This window comes from Nyctereutes procyonoides, unplaced genomic scaffold (genome assembly GCF_905146905.1).
Source record: "Nyctereutes procyonoides isolate TBG_1078 unplaced genomic scaffold, NYPRO_anot_genome, whole genome shotgun sequence".
In the NCBI taxonomy this organism is placed as follows: domain Eukaryota; kingdom Metazoa; phylum Chordata; class Mammalia; order Carnivora; family Canidae; genus Nyctereutes; species Nyctereutes procyonoides.
Genome location: NW_026575158.1, coordinates 268,563 through 290,333, shown reverse-complemented (window position 1 = coordinate 290,333; position 21,771 = coordinate 268,563). Strand labels below are relative to the sequence as shown.

At 35.6% G+C, this 21,771-nt stretch overlaps 1 pseudogene; it reads left to right on the top strand.

Moving 5' to 3' along the window:
• The first annotated feature begins 2,915 nt into the window (after window positions 1-2,915).
• LOC129502336 (ATP synthase subunit alpha, mitochondrial-like) lies at window positions 2,916-7,139 on the top strand (annotated as a pseudogene).
• Window positions 7,140-21,771: the final 14,632 nt, after the last annotated feature.

Here is a 21,771-nt window from a genome sequence, read left to right as displayed (position 1 = left end):
TATTTCTATAAAAAAATGCATTGGCCAATGGATATATATACATGTATACGAAAAAGATTCTGACCAAGGACATTCATATATTGACTATAATATGAGCTTTGAACCTAAGTAGTCTTCAGATTCCAGCAAGGGTTACAAAATATAAGGTATATTAGAACAAAAGATGCTTGTTTAAATTAAGCTGAGTCTCCCTGATACATTTATGAGAACTTCTCAATTCCAATTATGCACATAAATGTGGAAAAAGCTGCCCAGAAAAAGAGAAGTGGGAAAGACAATAAAGATAAAAAGCATGATATGTGTAAATTATAATGTTAACTGTATCATTCAACAAAAACATGCAAAATAAGTTAACTGTGTTCTTTTGCCAGAAAGTTAATGGTGATGGCATGAATTATGATAAAACTCTGTAAATTCTTGGCACAAAACAGTAATTCTAAGAAGATTTATTTTTTAAAAAATAAAGTATTTCACTGAGATAATTTGGGTATACTTTGCCAAATTAAACAAATGATTTATTACTTCCTAACCAGAATAATGTCTAATTTTTAAAAAGTTAGTGTGTATTTCTTCATGCAGCTATGTTTTACAAACTGAGAAGAAAAGTCGTGCTTGGAAACTATTTAACACACGCTATAACTATGGATACAGAATAAAAAAAATTAAATTATGGTTACATGGAAAAAATGTAAAAGACAATGCTATTTTATGGTATAGATATGTCCAATTGAATGTCTATCACATTTTCTAATAAACTAAATATTAAAGATCTCCACTGAAGGGGCACCCAGGTGACTCAGCTGGTTAAGCATCTGACTCTTGATTTCAGCTCAGGTCGTGATCTCAGGATTTTGAGATTGAATGTTGGGTGAAGCCTGCTTAAGATTCTCTCTCTCTCCCTCTCCCTTTACCCCTCCCTCCTCTCAAAAAAATATTAAAAACAAAGAAACAAAAAACCCTCAATTGAAAAAGAATGGATTCCAAAATTTAAATTATTCCAAAACATCAGAACAAATTCAAGGAAAGATAAACAATATATAACACATGCTGAAATACTAGTATGCTAGGCTTACTAGAGGTAGTAAAGCTTTCATTTACAATCATAACTTGTAAATAATTAAATATATTAATCATAAAAACTATTATATTGTGTGTAAGAGTCATATGTTTATCAAGAAAAATAAAACAAATGGTTAAAGTGAAGGAAGATGGGATAAATACCTTTGCTTATAAAATTGTTTATGAAACACAGGTAGAAGAAAATCTCAATAAGCAGAATGTCAGGTGAATACTCTCTAGAATGAATACTATTTTTAAATTTTAGTTCACTAAATAATTTTTAACAGAATAGATAACACAAGAGTTACAACAAGAATGTGCACAGATATAGGTGTTCTAGGACACAAATACTGTGTGTGTGTGTGTTACAGGATGCAGTATCCTTACATTGATACCTCTCTCTGAACATCTGGTATCCTTTGGCATGGAAAGAAAACAAGTAGTCTAAGCACCTACTAAACAATGGAAAATAATTTTGCTGTGTGTAATAGAGTATATTAATGTTTTACAAATAATCAAGAGTCCCTCCTCGAAGTTCTCTCCTTTCAACAAGACCACACATCCCAATGTGAATAGCTATGATCTATGAAATTTTAGCAGAATTTTTAAGAGCCACCACATGACTTACGATTTTTTTTTGTCCCCCTTACCAAATGATGGGTTGTGTTTCCATTAGGAGCTTCTTAGTCCAGCTGGGTTCCAGTGATGGTGACAAGGAATAAAGTCACATATGACTCACAAAAGACATACCATGTCTGTGAAAAATAAACATTTATTATGGTAAGCACCTGAGATTTGGAAAGCATTAGTTATTGCAGCATAATCTAGAAATCCTAACTAATTCAGTAGAACTGAAGAAACTATCTTCTATTAATTATTTTCTGTATACAGCCATATAGGAACTAGAAACTAGAATCTAGTTTCTAGAATTCTCTAGATTCTCAGGAACCATTTTTGAAAATAGTTGACATATATTGTCCCCATGGCTTTATCTGCCCAGCTATAAAGACAACAAAACAGCTCTAAAACAAAAATAGCCTTAAATATTAAATAGCCTTAAATCTTCTTTTAAATCCTTTCAAAATTTAAGGCACTTGAAATTTCCATTTATGGCCTTTATTTAAAGGATGACATACATAATAGAAACAGTAATTTAGGGATCACAGTGATCTTGCTACTGAATCTGAGCTCATCTTGGATTTGAATTTTCAAACCAAAAGTGTAGAAGGCAGAGGAAATAGAAGTACATTCAACTGATTATAAAACTCTGGTAATCTGAGAACCATAATATTTTGCTATTAAATACAGGATGAAATTCCCACCAATAATTTTATAGACTATTACTGAATATTTGCTTTAAAAGAATCAGAAACTTAAGAATAGAATTACTGATATTAAAAATAAAATTAAAAAAAGAAAAATAAATAAATAAAATTAAGCTCCTTTCAAATTAACAATTTATATGAAAACCAAATTCTTCAAGTTATAGAATTATAGATTGATTAATGTCCCATTAATAAATCACTAAATCCAATCTACCCAAAACAGGGGAAAATGATAGTGGTACTATGAAGGATTAAAAATAAACTATAAAGCACCTAAAAGATAATGGGATCCATAGACTAGAAATAGATGCAGCTTATGAATAATACATCTTGCCAAAATAGAACCACTAATTACTTTGTATTATAAAATTTAAAACACAATGGTTAGTAGACACAACCAAATAAATAACTCATATCCCGAAGTGTAGATAAGTGTTACTGTGTTTGATAATTGTGATTATCACATGTGATAGCATGTGTTGTCATGTGTTTGATAATTGATTACAACTTAAACAAAAGTCATAGAAAATCATGACATCATGTGTCTTACAGAAATATGGTACTCGGGAGGATGCTACAAATATTGATAATAGATTCCATTTCAATGAAGATGATTTATTAACTAGTATAGAACATAAACATAAATTAAGCACATTGCTTAAATTTGCAAATTTTAATGACTTGCTTTTTGATTGGGTATATGTATTTTAACAGTAATTAGGGAAAGGTATGTAAATAAAAGAAATCTATGATTTTGTCATTATCCTCAGGAGAAGCAATGTAGAATCTCTCAGCAAATTTTGAGAACATTTGTTTTCAGAAAATAAGTAACATTAAGCTTAATGTCAACTATAGTAGTTTAACTCCCATATGCTAAATTATATTATCTCTTATTCGTTATATGGCACTCTGAAGTGAATAATTGACCCTTAAAATAAATGACTACTTTGAAATCCCACTATGATTAATAGCTTTTGGATCCATCCTATGATTTCCCTTAGAGGGAATTCTGCTTTCCAAAGAGATACTAAAACACCATAGGAAGAACCATTTCCCCATCTTCTTACATGATCCAGGGAGGATGTGGTTCATCATGTGGTTCTACTCCAGGTTGGCTTTTCAACACTGTCAACATTACTATAGATCATATTCAAAATAAAATCATTTGCTCTATGGCTGGTATACAGAAAGTGCAGCAGAGAACATAAAAAGGCCTTAAGATATTTCAATCTGGGTCCTATCTTTTGGTATTTATTCTTGCCCATGATTTTCAGTGTTTCTATGCCTAAGAAAAATAAAGACTTATAGAAAATTGAGGCAGAAGCATATGCTAAAAGGAAAAAGACATTACTTGTCAGTCTATCTTTACAGCATTATCCAAGCCCTCCAGACTCTTGTAGTAACCGACTTTGTCCTGGACTGTGCAGAGTCTCTCTGCTGAAGAATCTAATCTTGGCTACTATCTTTTCCTGCTTGGAAAAGGAGCTTTCTAGATCTGCTACATCTCCTTTCAATCTGCTCTAACAAATAGCCTACTCTGTATCTCATTCTTATCATGAGTTGTGAACTCTTCATTGAGAGCTAAAATAGTTCACTTGAGAACATTTCATGTTTTCTGCGTACTTCAAAAGATTTGCATTTTATCTGTAATTGTTTTATCTCATCAGCTGCAATAGTTCTCTCATTTAAGCAACAATAGGATGCGAAACACTAGATATTATGGCTAAGTATATTTTATTCTCCCTTGAAGTTACTTCAGGTTGGAAAGCCTGAGCATACTGAGTAGGAGGCTGGGAGATGATTGCCTTGGGAAGAATTTAGATAGGTAAAACCAGTCCAGGGCTCCATTCTTCAGTATGGGGTACAGTATTTCTTTTGGAGCTTATGTTAGTGCAGTTCCTGGCTAAAGTTGCTGACCCAGTTTGCTTTTTAAAATTAACTATACATCGCAGTTTGATGAACACTATGGACTGCAAAAAGGAGGAAAAACAATCTATCCTATTAAGCTAAAGTATACAAAAACACTCCAAAAACTATAGGGTACATAATTAATTATACAGTTAATAAAGTGCAGCCGAAGCACAAATACTATTGAGGACAACAAAAAAAGAATCATTTCTGGGAGGTGAGATTAAGCTAGGCAGAAATAGGACCAGTTCAATTTCTATAAAAACTGCCCATGATACAGAGAAGAAATACAGATTTCCCAATGTGAGAAAAATGCTAACAAATGAAACTTCAGGAAGGAACAATAAAAATGATTAAGGGTATAAATGAAATGATTAATGGACAGAGATTAAAAGACAGTATCTGTTTAATTTGGTAAAAAGACTAATGGGAAATTCAATCACTTGAAAGCATCCGAAGGGTAAAAAAGAGTGGAGAAGGAACAAATTTTAGGTTAGACAAGAGAAAATAACTAGAAGTAATGGGATGAAATTGAGTATAGGAAATTTTTGAGTGACTATCACAGAAAAGGCAGCCTTGTTAGGTCTATTAGGCCAAGGAATTGTTTCCTAAGGGACGCAGTAAAAAGCCCCTTTGCTTGAGCCATTTATGTAGACCAGACAAAGAAGTGGGTAATGGTATAGGAAACAATTCTATATTCACAAAATTATGGACATTATGATCTAATAGCCCCTATCCTGCCAGCACAAAAAGTCTCTAATGCATATAATTCTTCGGCTTCCAGCTTTTGCATTTTCTCATTTTAGGAAAAGCTGATAGAACATTGAACAGGAACCTTGGAAATGGACTTCTTCCATATACTACTTTGATGGCTTTTGTAACTGAATCACTTTCCTGTTTTCATATTTTTTACTATATTAGTGTCAGTGAATTAAAATTCCTTTAGCAAAAGAGATATTCAAATAAACCAAATAAATGTTGGTTTACAATACACAAATCTTAGTGACACATTTCATAGGTCTCCTAACTGACTAGAACTCAATAAAGATTACTTTTATCCCTTTGGTTTGATATTATTTTTAAGATATCTTATATTCATAAAAAGATATCCTATAATCATAGTAAAGCTGTGATTTATTTAACATTTAAACAACTGAAAGATTTAGCATATAACCCAGTCAGTCTGGAGGCTGCGGCTGCGGAGGAACCACCCGAAGAGAAACTGCAGAGATGCTGTCTGTGCGCATCCCCGCGGCCGGGCCCCGCTGGTCTCCAAAAATGCTTTGGGATCATCCTTCATTGCTGCAAGGAACCTCCATGCCTCTAAGACGCGTCTTCAGAAGACTGGCACTGCCGAAGTGTCCTCTATTCTTGAGCGTATTCTTGGAGCTGATACCTCTGCCGACCTTGAGAGACTGGGTGTGTCCTAAGCATTGGTGATGGTGTTGCCCGTGTACATGGGCTGAGAAATGTTCAGGCAGAAGAAATGGTAGAGTTTTCTTCAGGCTTAAAGGGTATGTCTCTGAACTTGGAACCTGACAATGTTGGTGTTGTCGTGTTTGGAAATGATAAACTAATTAAGGAAGGAGATATCGTGAAAAGAACAGGAGTCATTGTGGATGTTCCAGTTGGCGAGGAGCTATTGGGCCGTGTTGTACATGCCCTTGGTAATGCCATCAATGGAAAGTGTCCAGTTGGTTCCAAGACCCTAGGTGAGTTGGCCTGAAAGCCCCTGGGATGATTCCTCAAATCTCTGTTCCTGAACCCATGCAGACTGGCATCAAGGGTGTGGATAGCTTGGTGCCAATTGGTCGTGGTCAGCGTGACCTGATTATTGGTGACCGGCAAATATTGCTATTGACACAATCATTAATCAGAAACGTTTCAATGACGGAACTGATGAAAGAAGAAGCTATACTGTATCTACGTTGCTTTTGGTCAGAAGAGATCTATGGTTGCCCAGTTGGTGAAGAGACTTACAGATGCAGATGCCATGAAGTACACCATTGTGGTGTCAGCTACTGCTTCTGATGCTGCTCACTTCAGTCTCTCCTTATTCGGGCTGTTCTATGGGAGAATATTTTAGAGATAATGGCAAACATGCTTTGATCATCTATGACTTATCCAAACAGGCTGTTGCTTATCGTCAGATGTCTCTGCTGCTCTGCGGGCCCTCTGGTCCTGAAGCCTATCCTGGTGATGTGCTCTACCTACACTCACTTCTGCTAGAGAGAGCAGTCAAAATGAACGATTCTTTTGGTGGTGGCTCCTTGACTGCTTTACCAGTGATAGAAATGCAAGCTGGTGATGTGTCTGCTTACATTCCAACAAATGTCATTTCCATCACTGATGGACAGATTTTCTTGGAAACAGAATTGTTCTACAAAGGTATCCGCCCTGCCATTAACGTCGGTTTGTCTGTGTCCCGTGTTGGATCTGCTGCCCAAACCAGGGCAATGAAGCAGGTGGCAGGTACCATGAAGCTGGAATTGGCTCAGTATCGTGAGGTTGCTGCTTTTGCCCAGTTCGGTTCTGACCTTGATGCTGTCACTCAACAACTCTTGAGTCATGGCGTGCGATTGACTGAGTTGCTGAAGCAAGGACAGTATTCTCCCATGGCTTTTGAAGAACAAGTGGCTGTTATTTATGCTGGTGTAAGAGGATATCTTGATAAATTGGAGCCCAGCAAGATCACAAAGTTTGAGCATACCTTCTTGGCTCATGTTTTCAGCCAGCACCAAGCCCTCTTGGGCAATATAAGGACCGATGGAAAGATCTCAGAACAGTCAGATGCTAAGTTGAAAGAGATTGTAACAAACTTCTTGGCTGGATTTGAAGCTTAAACTCCTGTGGATTCACATCAAATGCCAGTTTGGTTTTGTCATCATTTATTCTAGTAATCAGTTCCATTTGTAAAAGGATTACTCTTATGCTCCAGTTGTACAGAAATTACCTTAAAAATAAAGGTTCTGTATTGTTTGGTGGTTAAAAAAAAAAGATTTAGCATATAAAATTGTCTTTATATGCAGTCCCATTAAACTGATAGTCATGACAATGATTATGTGATGCATATATTTTAAGATATATTCAGAATCATTTCATTAACAGCATTGTATATTTTGGTTTATTCTAGTGTATTCAGTCTAATTTAAAGGGGGAGGGATCTATGTATTCAATGAACATTAACCATAAACTTTAAAAATTGAAAATCTAAAACAAGGTAGTGCTAACTGTGTTAGACAAACAAGACTTTTTTCATCATGAGGGCTTTTATCCAAGAGCACAAAAGGATTTATCTGACATTATGTATGGAGTAAAATAGAACTGAACTGCTAAAAGTAGTTGATAATACTTTAGGGTTTTTTTAATTTATTATTTTATTTTTTATTGTTATTTTTTAAAGATTTTATTTATTTATTCATGAGAGACACACACACAGAGAGAGAGAGAGAGAGAGAGAGAGAGAGAGTCAGAGACACAGGCAGTGGGAGAAGCAAGCTCCATGCAGGGAGCCCAATGTGGGACTCGATCCCAGGTCTCTAGGACCAGGCCCTGGGCTGAAGGTGGTGCTAAACCACTGAACCACCCAGGCTGCCCTAGGTTTTTGTTTTAATTTAAATTCAATTAGCCAACGTACAGTACATTATTAGTTTCAGATAATAATTCGTCAGTTGCTTATAACACCAGTGCTCGTCACATCTCATGCCTTGCTTAATCCCCATCACCCAGGTACTGCATCCCTCCACCCACCTCCCCTCCAGCAACCCTCAGTTCGTTTCTTATAGTAGAATCTCTCATAGTTTTTATCCTCTCTGATGACTTCACCATCAGTTTTCCTTCCTTCACTCTATGATCCTCTGTGCTGTTTGTGCTGTTTCTTATATTCCACATATGAGGTAAACCATATGATAAGTCTTTTTCTGATTGACTTATTTCGTAGCATAATACCCTCCAGTTCTATCCACATCAATGTAAATGGTATTTATCCTTTCTGATGGCTGAGTAATACTCCATTGTATATATGTATACCACATCTTCTTTATCCATTGATCTGTCAAAGGACATCTCAGTGCTTTCCACAGTTCGGCTATTGTGGACATAGTTACTAAACATTGGGGTGGAGATGCCCCTTATCCGATCACTACATTTGTATCTTTGGGGTAAATATCCAGTGGTGCAATTGCTGGGTCATAGGGTAGCTCTATTTTTAACTTCTTGAGGAACCTCCACACTGTTTTCCAGAGTGGCCGTACCAGTTCCCACCAACAGTGCAAGAGGGTTCCCCTTTCTCCACATCCTTGCCAACATTTGTTGTTTCCTGCCTTGTTAATTTTAGCCATTCTAACTGGTGTGAGGTGGTATCTCCTTGTGGTTTTGATTTGTATTTCCCTGATGCCACATGACGTGGAGCATTTTTTTCATGTGTCTGTTGGCCATTTATGTCTTCGTTGGAGAAATGTCTATTCATGTCTTCTGCCCATTTCTTGACTGGATTATTTAGGATTTTAAAGGTTATTTATTTATTTATTTATTTATCACACACACACACACACACGCATGCACGCACGCACACACACACACAGAGGCAGAGGAAGAAGCAGGCTCCATGCAGGGAGCCTGACGTGGGACTCGATCCCAGCTCTCCAGAATCACACCCTGTGCTGAAGGCGGAGCTAAACCGCTGAGCCACTTGAATATTATCTTATTTCATCTTCACCATTACTCTCTAGGTACATTCCAACTCAACGAAATAAATGACTTGCCCAGCATTACTCATTTGAGGCCACAATAGGATGCTGATATCATGCTCTTGGGCTTTAAACACTGGTTATCTTTACACTGCATCATTTGGTCTCTCAATACTAAAATAGGCAATAAACTTTTTTAAACAAATGTTTCATTTTCACTTTGTGGGATCATTCTTCCTGAGTATGAAGCAACATGGTATAACTAAAGAAGAAACAGACTGTAAATCAGAAGTTTGGAATTCTATGCTTAGTTTTGTTGCAAATTGTAAGATTTTGGATAAGTCAGTGAATTTTGTCTCGGTTTCCTCTACTATCCATATTGAGTTACCTAGAGTTTAACAATATTATTCAACTCTAAAATCCAATCCCAAACTATAATGGCATAGTTTTCAAATGTGAAATTATTTAAAAACCCCATGTATCTAATTTTATCTTTGCAATTTTGTGTTTAAAGCTTTCTCTAGCTCTGAAAAGCTATCCAATAAGCTTGAAAACTTCCTCACTTGTCCAACAAAGTAAATTAATTCACTAGATGATGGGTGTTGTTTAATGGTTAAACAAATAATAATTTATAATGAATATTAAGCAATTTCTGTAAAAATATTCTTTAAATTTTTATTTTAAACATGTATTTACATTTTCAGTGTATGGAATGAGTGAGGCCAATATCTATCTGTATTTTTTTTGTTAGGTACTAAAAACATGAAAGAATCAATGTCAATTTCCCATCAGCTTAGGGATTTATACTTTTCAAAGGCAGCAAGTGATTGAGTTTATATTCTTGCTCTCCTCTGCACTTCTTCTACCACTGTCAATTTCCAGACTTGGCACTTTAAGAAGAATATAATAACCTGGGGTATTTCCAGAGAAGAATGACTCCAAGGGTAAGGAGAGCCAAAATAATATGATATATTTAAAATACTGAAGAAATAGGGAATGTTTATAGTGCAAAAAGTAGAGTCAGATAATTTTTGATAGCCAACAAGGTACTTTCATCTTTAATATGATTAGTATCCTGGAGAAAATAATGTATCAGTGCAAAGAGCTGCATGATAAGGCAAAGTCAGATTTATTCTGTCCCCCTAGCATGAGGGTATATACTTGTGCGACATTATCCACCATCTACAGATTCAATATGATAGTCATATATTAGTGAAAATAATATTTGTTTTTATTTTTAAACTAATCCATCTATCTGGGCAAAAACTGGCAAAAACTGACAAAAAAGACTCATAAATTTATGAAGTTGCCAGTACTATGTTAGTTTTGCAGATATAGCATGAAGAAAACCTACAAACTGCCTGCTGCCCTGGGCTTCTATTCTAGTGGGGTGAAACATGAATAAGAAAACAAATTGAATGCAGGGTAACTACAGACCATGAAGACTGTTGTGAAAAATAATACACAGATGAATCACCAAGAGAAAAAAGGCCACAGTATACAGGTGAGCAGAAAAACATTGTTTGAAGAGGTCACATTTAAGTGAATATCTTATAAAAAAAATAAGTCAGCCACATACAGAACTAGAAGAACCACAACTCAGGTACAGAGTTGATAGAAGAGGAAGAGTGATTTAGAAAACACAGGGGAAAAATAGCAACAGGTGAGGTGAATGGATCTACACAAGGTGGGGAAAAGAGAGAGAGTGGTAAGGTATGGACAGGTGCTTGTTATTTTATCGGAGGCAGAAGTCAGCATGGAGGCATGGAGTGAGTGAATTATTCCTGCTATCTATGCTACAGGTAGGAGAAAAGTGAATTTAAAAATAATACTAAATCTCAGAAAATTATCTCAGTGATACAGGGACTTTAGAGACATCATTTCCTACTACTTCCCATATTCAGTATATTCATAAAAACCTGCACACAAATGTTTGTGGAAGCTTTATTCATAATTGCCAAAACTTGGAACCAACCATGATGTCTTTTAGTAGGTAAATGGATAAACTGTGATACATTCAGAGAGGGGAATATTATTCAGCATTAAGATGAAATGAGCTATCAAATCATGAAAAGACACAGAGGAAACTTAAAAAGGCACATTACTAAGTAAAAAGGAGCCAATTTGAAAAGGCTACACACCGCATGATTTCAACTATACAACATTCTGGAAGAGGGAAAACTGTGGAGACAGTAAACATACCAATGGTTGTCAGGGGCTGGGGAAGAGAGGATAAATAGGCAGAGCATAAAGAATTTTTAAGGCAGTGAAACTATTTAGTGTGATCCTACAGTGGTGGATACATATCATTGCATATTTGTCAAAACTCCTAGAATATGCAACACCATTAGTGAACCATAAGGTAAAATATAGACTTTGAGTAATAATGATGTGCCAGGGTAGGTTCACTGATTCTAACAAATGTACCAGTCTGGTGGGGGATGTTGAATATGCAGAAGGTTATGCATGTGTGGGGCTGGGACTACATGAGAACTCTCTGTATCTTACCCTCAACTTTGTTACAAACCTAAAACTGTTCTAAAAAAAATCAAGTCTTAAAAATTAAAATACAACAATTTGCTTAATAACTCATTTTTCTAAAAGTAATATTTAAAATAAGTGAAAGGCTATGACTGGCCTAGGTCTTGATCATTCATTCATTCATTCATTCATTCAATATTTACTGAGCACTTGTTATGTGGTGGGAAATCTTCTAAGCAAAAGGAACAATAAAGAAAAATGCATCTCTTCTTTAAGCTTGTATGCTACTGGAATAACAACTTATTCAATAACAAGTTAAATATTGTATAGCTGTGTGAGGCATTTTTGTATTTGGTTCAGATTCATTTTCTGTTCTTCTCTGGCACGCTCTGCATATCAGGCAATTACACCCTTAGGGCTTCCTTAATCTCACGGTTCCAGGGAGATTTTTCCAATTGGAGGCACTCACAGAATACTGGAGGGTGTGAGGAGCTGAAAAGATGAGGTACTTCATCCATCTATCCACTTTTGGGGGATTCTTTCACAGCAGCTGTGTCTCCTACTTCCTCCAAATCTGTCCCTCCTGTTTGACAGCCCCTCAGAGAAATGCAAATTAAATGTAAATTAAAAGTATAATGAGATACCATTTCACATCCAGATTGACAAAAATTTAATAATCGGACAAAACCAAATGCTATCTGGATGAGAAGCCCTGAGAAGCTTTACACTTTTTCAGCGGAAGGTTAAACTTTGCAAAAAAAAAAAAAAATATATATATATATTATTATTTATTTTTTGGTAAAAACATTTTGAAAAACAAATCTGAATTTTATAGATAGGTTAAAGATAAATCCTACTATGCATCAGTTCTACTTATACACTGTAAAGATGCATTTTGCATGTGTGAACCAAGAGAAATATACAAACACGTCCCTAGCCTTAGTTATTTCTTATAATAGAAAAACAATCTGCAAATTACCCTGATAAGTATTTTTGAAAGAATAAATGCATGAATCAATGAATTTTGTTCATATACATTCAATGAAATATTCTATTGAAGTACAAATTAATGAGTTAGAGATTCTTGTATTAACATGGATAGAATTTTTAAGTGCACTTTGAAGGAAAATAATTACAGTGTATCATAGAATACATACATACACACACATACAGTTTAATTCCATTCATATAATGTTTTATATGTGAAAAACTAAATATTTTATATATAATTAAACAGAAATGCAAACTATTTTTTAAAAAACCCGAGGTGAAGGTAAAAGCAAAACACATGATAGAATTTGGCCCGAGAGGGATTAGGGAAGAAGATGAATTTGAGGATGGAATCTCTGGGATTTACAAGGTAATTAGTGATCTACTCTCTCTTAAGATGATTAATGAGTATGTTTGTTAAGTTTTTTGTTATTATTTCTCTCTTTCTTGTTTGTTACCTAGACATTATGTTGCATTTTTGTATTTTTTCATAACTAACCAAAGCAGAGCTTGATGCAAATATATAGCTCTATAAAATTATTATTAGCATTGTGATATTACTATTACTATTCACAATAACAGTTATAAATAATACTGTCTGGTACATGAAAAACATTTCAGGAATATAAATATATATATAGGCAATGGACAAGTCAGATATACTAGAGGCTGACAAACCATGGAAGCCACCCTAAGAGAGAAAATACTAAGTATCACGGACATTTCTATGTCTGTTCTGTCATCCTCATGGAAAGTGGTTATTATTGGGTATTTATAATCTCCATTTATCCATTAAATTTTAAGTAGACCCATATATACACAGAAAGACTTTGGGCAAGAATGTATATCACAATTACAAGTTATTTTCCTGAAAGGTTTCATTTTTTCCAAACAGTAGAAATACAAATGAAAAATTGTGTAAGTGTTTGAATCCCCAGGGAATACATCGATAAGATGGATCCAGTTGTCATCGCATATGCACGTCCATTTTTACAATGCAATACATTCCTATAAACCACACATTAGGCTACATTTCCATTGGCATACTATGGGAACCACAGCAATATTAACTTACCCGTTTCAAGATATTTGAAATTAACAAAATCATCAAAAATATATGCCAACTTTGACTTACTTGACCTTTGCTAAGTACTGGTTTCTTTGCTGTGAAAGCACACAGAGAGAACAGCACTCTTTGAAGGCAAAATCCTCCCCAGCACTGGAGAAGATGAAACTTCTCTCTTCTATATCATTTCCCCCAAAGGAGTTGTCATTAGGATCCAGAACTTACTCATGTGTGCAAAAAGGATATCAAAGCGGGAACATATGCAAGGATAGGCAAGGACCTGATGGACCCATTCATCTTAGCTCTCCAAGAAACTTAATTATGGATGGGGAGATAATGGGTTGGTGCAGGCAATGTGTGTTATGGTTAAAAGTCAAGAGGAGAAGCTTAACACAGGAAGGAAAGATAGGTGGAGAAAAAGAGCTCCATATAAAAGACAACGAAGTGAAGTTAGATGAGTATAGGACTGTACCTGGGAAAGTTCCTGGGGAATGTTCAATTTGACCTCTGTGGAAAAGGTCTGCTAAGGCTTTTCAGTTTCACATTTTCTAGGTGTAGAATTAGTTCTCTGTCCTTGTGTACTCAGTATTTGTCTTCTTAAAGACTTTTGTTTGGAAACCCTCTCAAACCGAACACAAAGTTATAGGTGTGTCAAAGACTTTCCCTATCTCTAGAACACTTGAGAGTGACTAGCAGATGGCACATGGTTTTGACTTGTCCCTTTACTGATGTTCACCTTGATTGTTTAATTAGGGTTGTGCCTGCCAGGTTTCTAAACTGTAAAGTTAGTCCTTTCCCTTTTGTAATTAATATGATTTTGTAGGGAGGTACCTTGAAATTATGTAAATACTGACAGATGTAAATGTTAATGTGCACGGGCATATCTCCATCATTCTTTGAGTATTTCCTTGCTTCTGGAAAATAAGATCTTTTAGTCTGACCTTACATGTTCCCTGTCCCAGCCATCAAAATCAATCTTTTCTTCAAAAGAGCCTCCCATTATCACATGTTTCCATAAATGTAGATATATGTTTGTGTGTTTCTCTGCTTGTAAATATACATATGAATAGAGAGAAATCAATCCTCTTATATGTAACAAATCTCCCTTAATTTCTGCTGCCCTGTCCCCCTTCTCTGTAGATACTGTCCTCATCCTGCTAATTCTCTGTCACCCCACATGGAGCCACAGTGCCATGCAAAAGTCCCCGGCCTGTGTCTGGATGCCCTACACTCAATTGTTTTTTAAGACCAAATAATCCTGGATGTGTGGGTGGCTCAGTCAGTTAAGAATCTGCCTTTGTCTCAGGTCATGATCTCTGTGTCCTGGGACCAAGCCCCTTATTGGGCTCTCAGCTCAGCAAGGAGCCTACTTTTCCTTCTCCCCTTCTCCCCTACTCATTCTCTCTCTTTCAGACTCACACTCTCTCTCTCAAATATAAATAAACACAATAAGATAAAAAAAATCTTAAAAAAAAGACCAAATAATCCTAGTAATTCCTTCACAAGCCTTCACATTCTATATTAGGTAGAAAAGATACTTCTCACCTGACTAGATTGCTTAGCTGATGATGGAATAAAACCCCAGAAAGGTATTTTTAGACTACTTTCTAGGCTTCATTATCTTCCTATTAGGTTTTTCATATTCTTAGAAGGACCAAACTTCCTGGACTAGGATTATGATCTCTGCCAAGCTGAGGGAACACGTGTTCTCTTTTATTGGTTGCAGATGGCTGACTTCATAAGGAAGTATTAGGAGAGAGCTTGCAAACTTCCAGTTAGCAGATATGAAAATTCTCATGAATATATGTTATCATAGTTTTCTTAATGGCTTCTTTTTTTAAAATTTTTATTTATTCATGATAGAGAGAGAGAGAGAGAGAGAGAGAGAGGCAGAGACACAGGCAGAGGGAGAAGCAGGCTCCATGCACCGGGAGCCCGACGTGGGATTCGATCCCGGGTCTCCAGGATCGCGCCCTGGGCCAAAGGCAGGCGCCAAACCGCTGCGCCACCCAGGGATCTCCTATCACAGTTTTCTTAAACTATGGAGTCTTTCACTTGTTGAATGAATATTGGGCCATGAGAATCTTATAGTCAAATTGGCAAGAAAGAGAATGGAAGTCTAATCACACCTTCTATGATTAAGGTATTTAATGTTTACAAGGTTCTTTTGTACTTGAAGGATGGAAAGGAAATCATGAAATGGATGTAAGAAAATTAACAATTTTAATATTCTAGGCTCAGAGATATTTTAGAGCTTCTAGAAGTCAATACGTTTATTTTGTAAAATTATTTTTTTGAGAGAGAGAGACAGAGAGACAGAGAGACAGAGATCTTGGAGGAGGGGCAGAGGGAAAGGGAAAGAGCGTGTCAAGCAGACTCCCAGCTGAGCACAGAGGCCAGAAGATCTCATGACCTTGAGATCATGACTTGACCTGAAATTCAGAGTGAAACGCTTAATCTACTGAGCCACCCAAGTGACCCTATTTTGTAAAATTATAGTTTGACTTATTAAAATGTTGAAGCCTATCATGAAAGTTAGCAGCCCACGCACGAGGAAATTATGAGCAAAGGGAGTAAAAATCATTATCTAGGTCATAAATTAAGAGAGCCTATTCACTGAGAGGCTGTGTGCGATATCAGTCCATGAAAGTATAAAATCTCTTGAAGAGACAGAACAGCAATCATATTTTTATCTTGGCCAAGGTCAAGGTCATTGTCCAAGACCTAGTTTGACTGACACCAAATAGTCATACAACTGATGTATATTGAATAAATGACTAAAATAGGCAGAGTATCACTAATCGGAATCTCTGGCATGTTGTGAAATGGACAAGATTCATCCAAATACATACCACAGTGAATAAATGGGCAAAAGTATTTTCAGTCATGAATTCAGTGACATGGTCCATAATGACCATGGACCTTGCTCTAGAGGCACTGTATAATGTTAACTAAGTTCTTTTTTTATTTTTTTTTAATTTTTATTTATTTATGATAGTCACAGAGAGAGAGAGTGGCAGAGACACAGGCAGAGGGAGAAGCAGGCTCCATGCACCGGAAGCCCGATGTGGGATCCGATCCCGGGTCTCCAGGATCGTGCCCTGGGCCAAAGGCAGGCGCCAAACCACTGTGCCACCCAGGGATCCCCTTAACTAAGTTCTTTACATTGTGATTAGCCCTTACTTCCTATGTGTATGTGTGTGCATGTGTGTTTAAGACCATTAGCTACCTAGCACACATCCTCCTAGAATCATAGTCACCAATGGCCAGTATATTCTGATGGCCATATCTGGCATGAGCCAGTGATTGGAAGGAAGTATATCATATCATTGCTTCAGAAAGAAGATTCAACTTATGCATAAGCAAAGCCACATATCCCTTAAATGAGTGTTATCCTTTTGGATCTGGGTATAGCATTAAACTTTCAGTATAAAAATACCCATAGGGTAAATGACCATAGTCTAAATGATGTAAAGTTAAAATTAAAATCACTCTTAGTCTCCTATTTACCCTTTGATGTTGTACTATTTCCATATCTTCTAGTCCCAATGTCCAGGGATAGCAGTGCCATGTTTCAATTTGCTTCTATACGATAAGATTTCTAATGATGAGGATGTATGTTGATGTCCTGTTTTCAAGTGACTTGCAGTTTCTAAATAAGCCTGGTTATCATAAAGACACCAAATAAAAAAGAAACATTACAAGACTAAATCCCACTAATACTCAGAATCTTATTTTAGAGAACCCCATCCTGATATAGTATATTTGCTCAGTGTTAATAATAAAAAAGAGAGAGCTGAACAGAGAGAGCTTCACACTGATGAAAATTTGCTTCAGTAGAAAACAAACATGTTTTCTCAGTTGATAAGCAGACAAAATAAATGGAATACAATTATACCATTTTAAAAATTTTTCTATTGAGCTTCCTTCTTCTGAATTATTTAGGATTTTCAAGATACATTTGATTTTTCACCCGAATTAAGTTTGAATAATTGCATTAGGTGATGATCCTTGGGTAAGCCTTCCATTCACTCGTCCATTCATCTATTCATTCAATGGTTACTTATTAAGCTATTTTTTAAATTTTTTCCTATTCAGTTTCTTCTCATCCTGTACCATAGACTGTCCAGAAAGATTGAAAAAAAGTTAGGAAGTTGTATGTCTTACAGACCATGAATTTTAGTTCAAACATTTCCTTATTTAAGAATGAATAGTTTCAAAAAAAGAAGTAGTAGCTTGATTACAATCGATCTCCTGAGCTGTCTTTGGGTCTGGGCCCATGGCTCTCCTGGGAAAGAATTTTGGCCTGTGACTCTGCTGAGTTACCAGAAACTGTGATTATAGATATGAGGCTGTCACTCTGTCCTAGAAGCTGACTTTAGAGTCAAGAAGATTAACTGGTGCCAGAATGACAAAACTCAGGAACCTTAAAGAAATCCTGTAGAGTTACCTGGGATAAAAAAGAAGTTATTAAATATCTTTTCTAGGTTCTAGATACCATCACACCTGCTTTCACAGGCCAGAATCTCCTTTTTTATTTACATAAAATGATTTTTAAAAAGAAATGAAATATAGACAAAAAATGAAAACAGATGAGTGGCAAGAACCATTTTCCATGCAGAATTATAAATGCAAAAAAGAAACTTTCCAAAGGATCCAGTTAAACTTTTTATATAAATGAAATCATCTAAATAACATTACTAGCAGAAGCCCTGTATCTCGGCCTTAAAAAGCCTCAGACTGTTTTTCTGGGAGGGCACAGAAGACAAGATGAGGGTATTATATCCCTAATAGAATTCTGAGATTTCTAAGTCACAGGCAAAGAATTTTTAGCTTACTCATCCACTTGGTCTGTATGTTCATATAATGGTTTACCCCTGTGGGTGATGAAAGTTTGTGCCACGATTTATTCTGTGAGTCACTTTAGGATCCATAGTTAAATTAGATGAAATGGAATTACAGTAGTCTTCCCTTCCCTTATCTGCAAGGGATACATCCCAAGACCTCTGGAGGATGCCTGAAACCATGGATAGTACCAAACCCTGCGTATACTATGTTTTTTTTCCTATACATACCTACTTATGTTTAATTTACAAATTAGGCTCAGTAAGATATTCGCAACAATAATTAGTTACAAAATATAACACTTAAAATAGTATACTATAATAAAAGTTATGTGAATATGGTCTCTTTCTCTCTCTCTCTCAAAAGATCTTACTGAACTGTACTCACTCTTCTTCTTGTGATGATAATGCCTACATGATGAGATGAAGTAAAGTGAATGACATACACTTAGTAATCTCACATTAGGCTACTGTTGACTTCCTGATAAGTCTGAAGAAAACTCATCTGCGTCCAGACCACAACTTCCCACGAGTGATGAGTAAAACCATGTGTTGGGGGGACTTTTATAACAGTCACAGACTTTTAAAGAGCAGATTCATGGAAATAGCACACTGTTTTAGTTCTTGGAAGATGATATTTGTTTTAATAATTTTGGAATATGAATGTATTGTAGTTATTGATAGATGCATCACAGCATTTAGATGAGGAAAATGAAACATGGTGTTTGAGAGAAGATACTTTTTAATCGTAAAGTCTTCTGGTCTCAGACTTCTGGTTTTCTTTCCATACAACTTATAAATTTCTGTCTGCATGCATTTACTTCTATGTGATCGCGAATTTCATTCTAGCTGTCCACTTTCAACTCTGTCCTCAAGCTCAATTTCCTTATTCTCTTTGGTTATCTTGTTTGATCTGACATTCTTCTATTCCTTTCTTTAAAAAAAGATTTTATTTATTCATTTGAGAGAGACAGCAAAAGAGAGCAGGAGTGGGGGGAAGGTAAGACGAAGGATGTGGGGGGAAGAGAGAAGCAAGCTCCCGGCTGAGCAGGGAGCCCCATGCAGGGCTCAATCCCAGGACCCCAGGATCATGACCTGAGCCAAAGACAGACACTTAACCAATTGAGCCACACAGGTACCCTAATTTCTTCTATTCTTTGCCTCTTCATTATCCAGCTTCCTTCATCCTGGTTTGGAGGGCTGTTTCCACTATCTAGACATCATTGTAAATAGAATCAATGCTTTATCCATGAAGGATATGGGTATATTTATCTTGTAGGCTAATAATGAAAATGTAAGAATTGAGACCTATATAGTTCAGTCAGAAATGATGATCAAGGCTACTTATAACAGAGACAACTATTTTCACACTAGCTGTGGATTGTATTAACTATTCTCAATATAAATAATCATTACATTATTTATAGTTACGGTTAAATTTGAGAAGGTGGGCAGCCCTGGAGGCTCAGCGGTTTAGCGCTGCCTTCAACCCAGGGCATGATCCTGGAGACCCGGGATCCAGTCCCACATTGGGCTCCCTGCATGGAGCTTGCTTTGCCCTCTGCCTGTGTCTCTGCCTGTCTCTGTCTGTCTCTCTCTCTCTCTGTGTCTCTCATTAATAAATAAATAAAATCTTTAAAAAAATTTTTGAGAAGGCAAGGTAGAAGAAAAAATAATAACAATGAGTGATCTAATACATTTTTCAGGGAATTCCAAAACTATGTTAAGGACAGTGACATTGAATGTTGATGCTGTTTTCATGATTGACTTACATTTATCCCAAATGATTCATTTTTAGGTGAAGTGTAGCTTGTTTTAAAAATTAATCACTCTTACAAATAATAAAACTGTATTATATTTATCTTAGATGTTAAAAAATTTATTTCTGAATATGTCTTAATGATCTGGTTTTATAAACAAGATTACAATTATTCTATAGTTCTAAACCTATTTGCTTTACCTCTTCAGTAACAGTTGGTATTTTCCAGGAAATCTAAAGGACACATGCTTTTCTGGATTTCTTCCAAAACAGTACATTAAATGACCTTGATTGTGCTTAGAATTTCAATTTGAAACTCTAAGCTTGGGTATGAATTCCAGTTTGAGGTTTTTGTTGAATTTCTACTGAGGCAATATGTGTAACAATACAAAACAAATTGTGGCAAACAAGCCTCTAAATGACATTTGAGTATAATTGAAAAATAATAAAATAAAAAAATTGGAAATCAATAATTTGGACATTATATAAATATATAAAATGTTTATATATATATATATCAAGATTCTTTCTAATTATAACATTCAGTAAGAAGGAATCCCCTTAATATTTGACTACCTGCAAAGAGATATTGGATTGACTTTTTGGGGGTTGTTTTCTGAGTAATAGTATGCTGTTACAATATAGAAAATCTCTGAGGTGATACTTAAAAAAAAGGTTATCAACAACTTTTTTCTTATTTTAATATCTTTACTTTGTACATGTTACTAAAGTACCATTCCTAAGAAAGCACCTACATTTTCCATGTTGATCCATGTTTGCATGTTTGCAGCTTGCTTCAAACACTATATAGGAATTAATTTTTAAAACCTTTCACTGGGACTCTCTGTGATTATGGCTGAAAAAGTCAAGAGATATGAACATTGGTTTGAGCTATCTTGGGACACTTATGCCTCTTGAAATTGCAGTGATGAATGCAATTAGAAGGTATGCTTCTGTGGAAAGAAAGTGACCTGGCCTTACAAATGGTGTAACAATCTGTCTTAGAAAAGAATCCAAATGAATGACTTTAAAGAGTCTATCTTGGCAAATAGATGGTGAATGAGTAAAGCAATGACTTTGCAAATAACTTTTATAATGTAAAGGGATTAAGCAGTTACTTTATAAAGCATTCTAATTTAAATCTTTTTTAAAAATGCTGAGGAGAATAATTTTTTTTCCATATTGTGCAGTATGCAAAAGAAGTGTAAATTCTTGTCCTTGAAATTCAATCTTACTAGGAAAAAAAGTAAAAACATTAAGGATTAGAATGAGGTAGTATTCTGTTTTTATATGTTAAATTCCTATACTCTGTACAGTGACAATAGTTAATTTTTATTGAGTCTTTTATCTTCTTTATCAAAGAAACCCTATGAGATGAGCTCTCCTCTTACTCTTCATTAAATCTATGAAGACAGGATCAAAACATATTGATAAGCTTACCCTGATCCCAGAGCCTTTAACTCAGTGCAACAGACTTACTACAGCCTCTAAGCTTCCATGCACTGAACTATAGCTATAAAAGTCTAAAGAAGAGACATGAATATATGGTAGAATAGTCAGGAAAAATTTCATGCCATATGTGGCACTTGATCTAGGCCTCAAAGAAGAGTCTGAATTTGGATAGTATTAACAAGACTAGAAAACCTGAGGC